We start from the raw sequence: 6000 nt of genomic DNA on the forward strand, positions 1-6000 counted from the left end.
TTCTGATCGCCACAATATCGGAAGGATGTGATTGCACTGGAGAGGGTGCAAAGGAGATTCACCAGGATGCTGCCGAAGATGGAAAGTTTCAGCTATAAGGAGAGACTGGATAGGCTGGGTTTGTTCTCCCTAGAGCTGAGGAGACTGAGAAGAGGGGGATCTGATACAGCTACACAAAATTATGAGAGCCATAGATAAGTTAGATAATAGGAATCTTTTCCCCATGGCAGAGGTATCTAAGCCCTGAGGTTATAGGTTTAAGGTTAGGATTAGGCTAAGTGGTTTAGAGGGGATCTGAAGGAAAATGTTTTCACCGAGAGGGTGGTGGAAATATGGAACATGCTGCCAAAGAGGATGGTGGAGACAGGTATTCTTGCAACATTTAAGAAGCTAGCACTCAAATCGCCAAGGCATAATAGGTTATGGTCTAAGTGCTGGTAAATGGGATTCATATAGATTGGAATTTGATGGTTGGCATAGGCATGGTGGACCGAGAGGTCTGTTTCTGTGCTGTATAACTGTGTGACTCTACACCTGACCACTGTACTTTCTTAACTGCAAGAGCATGGCGAAATTGGGCAATTATAACATGCTGATCTTGCTCTTCAGGATAAAATGTAAGCAGGGGTTCACATGCGCACGGAAAATTTCAAAATAATTGAGGGCCCTTTTTATATAAAGTAGCTCTTACCAATTCTACATCAAGGGACTGTGTGGATTTTGAAATCCAAAGTGATTTTTTTCAGTATCAAAAGAAAAACAGTGATGGGAACTGAAAGTGCACATTGGTGCTGCAAAAGATTGTGCTAAGGAGGGTTGTGACAGCAATTTAAAATTTCAGGAGGGGTCTCAGTACGGAGTTAAAAATAAAGCTACTTCTTCACAGAGAGGGAAGGAAGAAAAATCATCAGGTGGTGAGCAGAGGACTAAAAAGCCTTGAATCCAATACCAACAGCAGCATTGACAAAAGGCAACTTACATTTAGCAGAAATTGGTAAGTGGTGATTGGGGTGACGATGGAATAGAAATCCAGTCATCAGTTCTGATCATGGAGAAATGGGTTGTAATGATAGTAAATGATAGTGAAAGTAAATGTGTTTTACGTAGGCTGTAATCCACTGGCGATAACTGAATATCTTTTCACTTACAGCATAATGCATTCTGAAATAAAGAATATATACTATAATACCGCTTTCAATCATGGTAAATTACCACACCCAAGCCTTGAATTGTGCTATCTTTATGCCACCGGATTTAACAGACATCAACAAACAGTAACAAATTATCACAGGGTAATTACAACAAAATCTTGAACTTTTTTCGAAGAGCTCTAACAAATGTGATCACTTACGGTTTGTACAGGAACCTTCTTCTCGGTAAACTTATTCTCTCATTGTTGGTTGACGCTGATGGCCTTTTACTTGTTTTATGATTGAAGCAGTGCACCGTCCCGTGTTATAAATGGTAATGATTAACAATTCACAACCAACAGGAAGGGCTCTCAAAGCCTGGAAACTCTTCCGTTTGTTGTGCGTCAGAAGGAAGAATAGAAAAACATCTGATGTGAACTTGGCTATTGGTTACTAAACTGTAAGAAAAGGTTTGAAATGTATTATCACATCACCTTAACATATACAGAGCAGCACAGTCGATGTTACTTCATTTGTGACATTTCTGCTGTCTGCGTTAACCAATGCCAGAATTGTAAATGCCAGTCCCTTATTCTCTAGTTAACAATGCAGACACTTATGTAGCAGAGAGATTATGCTTCCGCCATCAGATGCTGATGGTGAACTTTGTTGAGAGGTTAGTTAATTAGTTAATTTTCAAATACTATATTTGGCACGACCACCAGACAGGAATACACACAAAATAAACAGCAGAATCAGCATGCAATTGGTAGAGCTAAGCAATCCCTCAACCAACGGAGCAGACCTAAGCTCTATGGGTCTTGCCACATCCAGTCAGGAATGGTGGTGGACAAGTAAACAACTAACTGAAGGAGGATGCTCCACAAATATCCCCAGCCGCAGTGATGGGGGAGCCCAGAACATCAGTGAAAAATACAAGATTGTAGCATTTCCAGCCATCTTCAGCCAGAGGCAACAAGTGGATAATCCAGCTTGGCTTCCTCCAGAGGTCACCAGCATCAGAGATGCCAGTCTTCCGCCAATTCAATTCACACCATGTGAGATCAAGATATAGCTGAATGCACGGGATACAGCAAAGGCTATGGGCTCCGACAACATCCTGGCCTTATTACCAAAGACTTAAGCTCCAGAGCTAAAAACACCACAAACCAGGCTGTTCCAGTACATTTACAACAGTATCATTTACCTGAAAACATATAACAGTGTTTTCCCAGCGTTTCCTGGCTACAAAAAGCAGGACAAATCCACCCTGGCCAATCAGTCTACTCTCAATCATCAGCAAAGTGATGGAAGGTGTCACTGACGTCATCAAGTGGCACTTATTCAAAAATGACCTGCTCAGTTTGACTTTGATGTGGAGATGCCGGCGTTGGACTGGGGTAAACACAGTAAGAAGTCTAACAACACCAGGTTAAAGTTCAATAGGTTTATTTGGTAGCTTTCGGAGCGTGCTGCTCCTTCATCAGGTGAGTGGGAAATCTGCTCACAAACAGGGCATACAGAGACACAAACTCAATTTAGAACATAGAAAAGCTACAGCACAAACAGGCCCTTCGGCCCACAAGTTGCGCCGAACAATTTCGTTACCTTCTAGGCTCATCTATAATCCTCTATCTTACTAACCTCCATGAACCTATCCAAAAGTCTCTTAAAAGACTCAATCGAATCCGCTTCCACCACCACTACCGGCAGCCGATTCCATGCACCCACCACCCTCTGAGTGAAAAACTTACCCCTAACATCTCCTGTATATATCCATGCAAGACTTCTCGAGAAAGTGAGAGGGCATGGGATCCAAGGGGCTGTTGCCTTGTGGATTCAGAACTGGCTTGCCTGCAGAAGGCAGAGAGTGGTTGTAGACGGGTCTTTTTCTGAATGGAGGTCGGTCACCAGTGGAGTGCCCCAGGGATCTGTTCTGGGACCGTTGCGGTTTGTCATTTTCATAAATGACCTGGATGAGGAAGTGGAGGGATGGGTTGGTAAGTTTGCCAAGGACACGAAGGTTAGTGGTGTTGTGGATAGGTTGGAGGGATGTCAGAAGCTGCAGCGTGACATAGATAGGATGCAAGACTGGGCAGAGAAGTGGCAGATGGACTTCAACCCAGATAAATGTGTAGTGGTCCATTTTGGCAGGTCAAATGGCATGGAAGAGTATAATATCAAGGGTAAGATTCTTAGCAGTGTAGAGGATCAGAAGGACCTTGGGGTCCGGGTCCATAGGACTCTTAAATCGGCCTCGCAGGTAGAGGAGGTGGTTAAGAAGCCATATGGTGTGCTGGCCTTCATCAATCGAGGGATTGAGCTTAGGAGTCGGGAAATAATGATGCAGCTATATAAGACCCTCGTCAGACCCCCCTTAGAGTACTGTGCTCAGTTCTGGTCGCCTCATTACAGGAGGGATGTGGAAATGATTGAAAGGGTGCAGAGAAGATTTACAAGGATGATGCCTGGATTGGTTGGCATGCCTTATGAGGATAGGCTGAGGGAGCTCGGTCTTTTCTCCTTGGAGAGACGAAGGATGAGAGGTGACCTGATAGAGGTGTACAAGATGTTGAGAGGTATAGATCGGGTGGATTCTCGGAGGCTTTTTCCCAGGGCTGAAATGGCTGCTACGAGAAGACACAGGTTTAAGGTGCTGGGGAGTAGCTACAGAGGAGATGTCAGGGGTAAGTTTTTCACTCAGAGGGTGGTGGGTGAGTGGAATCGGCTGCCGTCAGTGGTGGTGGAGGCAAACTCGATAGGGTCTTTTAAGAGACTTCTAAATGAGTACATGGGACTTAATAGGATTGAAGGTTATAGGTAAGCCTATATATAAGCCGAGGTATGTAGGGACATGACCGGCGCAACTTGTGGGCCGAAGGGCCTGTTTGAGCTGTATTTTTTCTATGTTCTATACCTACTCCTCAGCACCCTAAACCTGTGGCCTCTCGTGACAACTATTTCAGCCCTGGGTAAAAGCCTCTGAGAATCCACTCTATCAATACCTCTCAACATCTTATACACCTCCATCAGGGCACTTCTCATGCTTCGCCTCTCCAAGGAGAATAGACCTAGCTCTCTCAACCTATCCTCATAAGGCATACCACTTAATCCCGGCAACATCCTCGTAAATCTCCTCTGCACCCATTCTATGGCTTCCACATCCTTTCTGTAGTGAGGGCGACCAGAACTGGGCACAGTACTCCAGGTGGGGTCTGACCAGGGTCCTATACAGCTGCAGCATCATCTCCCGATTTCTAAACTCAATTCCTCTATTGATGAAGGCCAGTATTCCATACGCCTTCTTAACCACAGCCTCTACCTGCGACGCCGCTTTGAGCGTCCTATGAACCCGGACCCCAAGATCCCTCTGTTCTTCCACACTGCCAAGCATCTTACCCTTAATATTATATTCTTCCATCCTATTCGACCTGTCAAAATGAACCACCACACACTTATCTGGGTTGAAGTCCATCTGCCACTTCTCCACCCAATCTTGCCTCTTAACTATGTCTCGTTGTAACTGCTGACATCCCTCTACACTATCCACAACACCTCCAACCTTTGTGTCATCAGCAAACTTGCCAACCCATCCTTCCACTTCCTCATCCAGGTCATTTATAAAAATCACAAAGAGCAAGGGTCCCAGAACAGATCCCTGGGGCACTCCACTGGTGGCCGACCTCCATGCTGAAAAAGACCCATCTACAACCACTCTTTGCCTTCTGTGGGCAAGCCAGTTCTGAATCCACAAAGCAACATCCCCTTGTATCCCATGCCCCTTCACTTTCTCCATAAGCCTTGCATGAGGCACCTTATCAAACGCCTTACTGAAATCCATATAAACCACATCTACCGCTCTTCCCCCGTCTAAGTGTCTAGTCACACCTTCAAAAAACTCAATCAGACTCGTAAGGCATGATCTGCCTCGGACAAAGCCGTGCTGACTACTTCTGATCATACTATTCCTTTCCAAATGTTCATAAATCCTGCCTCTCAGGATCTTCTCCATCAACTTACCTACCACTGAGGTTGGACTCACCGGTCTATAATTTCCTGGGCTATCCCTTCTCCCTTTCTTGAATAACGGAACCACATCCGCCATCCTCCAATCCTCCGGAACCTCTCCCGTCTCCATTGACGATGCAAAGATCATCGCCAGAGGATCAGCAATCTCTTCCCTCGCCTCCCACAGTCACCTGGGGCACATCCCATCCAGTCCCGGCGATTTATCTAACTTGATGCTTTTCAACAGCTCCAACACATCCTCTTTCCTAATGCCCACATGCTCAATCTTCTCAGTCCACTGCAAGTCTGCACTGCAACTACCAAGACCCTTTTCCACTGTGAATACTGAAGCAAAGTATTCATTGAGTACCTCTGCTATTTCAACCGGTTCAATACAGACTTTCCCACCGTCACATTTGATAGGTCCTACTCCTTCACATCTTATCCTCTTGCTCTTCACATACTTGTAGAATGCCTTGGGATTTTCCTTTATCCTGTCTGCTAAGGCCTTCTCATGTCCCCTCCTGGCTCTTCTAATTTCCCTCTTTAGTTCCTTCCTACTAGTCGTATACTTTTCTAGATTTCTAACATTACCTAGCTCCCTGAATCTTTTGTAGGCTTTTCTTTTCTTCCTGACAGCTTTCGTGCACCACGGTTCCTGTAACCTACCATAACTCCCCTGTCGCACCGGAACATTGCCGTGCAGAGCTCCAGACAAATTTTCCTTGAAAATTTGCCACATTTCTTCCGTACATTTCCCTGAGAAAACCTCCTTCCAATTTATGCCTCTAATTTCCTGCTTAATAGCATCATAGTTGCCCTTACTCCAGATAAACACTTTCCTAGCTCGGCTGATCCTATC

At 45.1% G+C, this 6000-nt stretch overlaps 1 protein-coding gene across 1 annotated transcript in view; it reads right to left on the minus strand.

Annotated features, from left to right (window-relative positions):
* cdhr2 (cadherin related family member 2) overlaps positions 1-1444 on the minus strand; it is a 135799-nt gene extending 134355 nt beyond the window's left edge. The window contains exon 1 of the mRNA XM_078231042.1: positions 1352-1444. The gene's annotated coding sequence lies outside the window, so the exon portion shown is untranslated. The remainder of the gene's footprint in view (positions 1-1351) is intronic.
* Positions 1445-6000: the final 4556 nt, after the last annotated feature.

Source organism: Mustelus asterias, chromosome 16, assembly GCF_964213995.1.
Source record: "Mustelus asterias chromosome 16, sMusAst1.hap1.1, whole genome shotgun sequence".
NCBI lineage: Eukaryota > Metazoa > Chordata > Chondrichthyes > Carcharhiniformes > Triakidae > Mustelus > Mustelus asterias.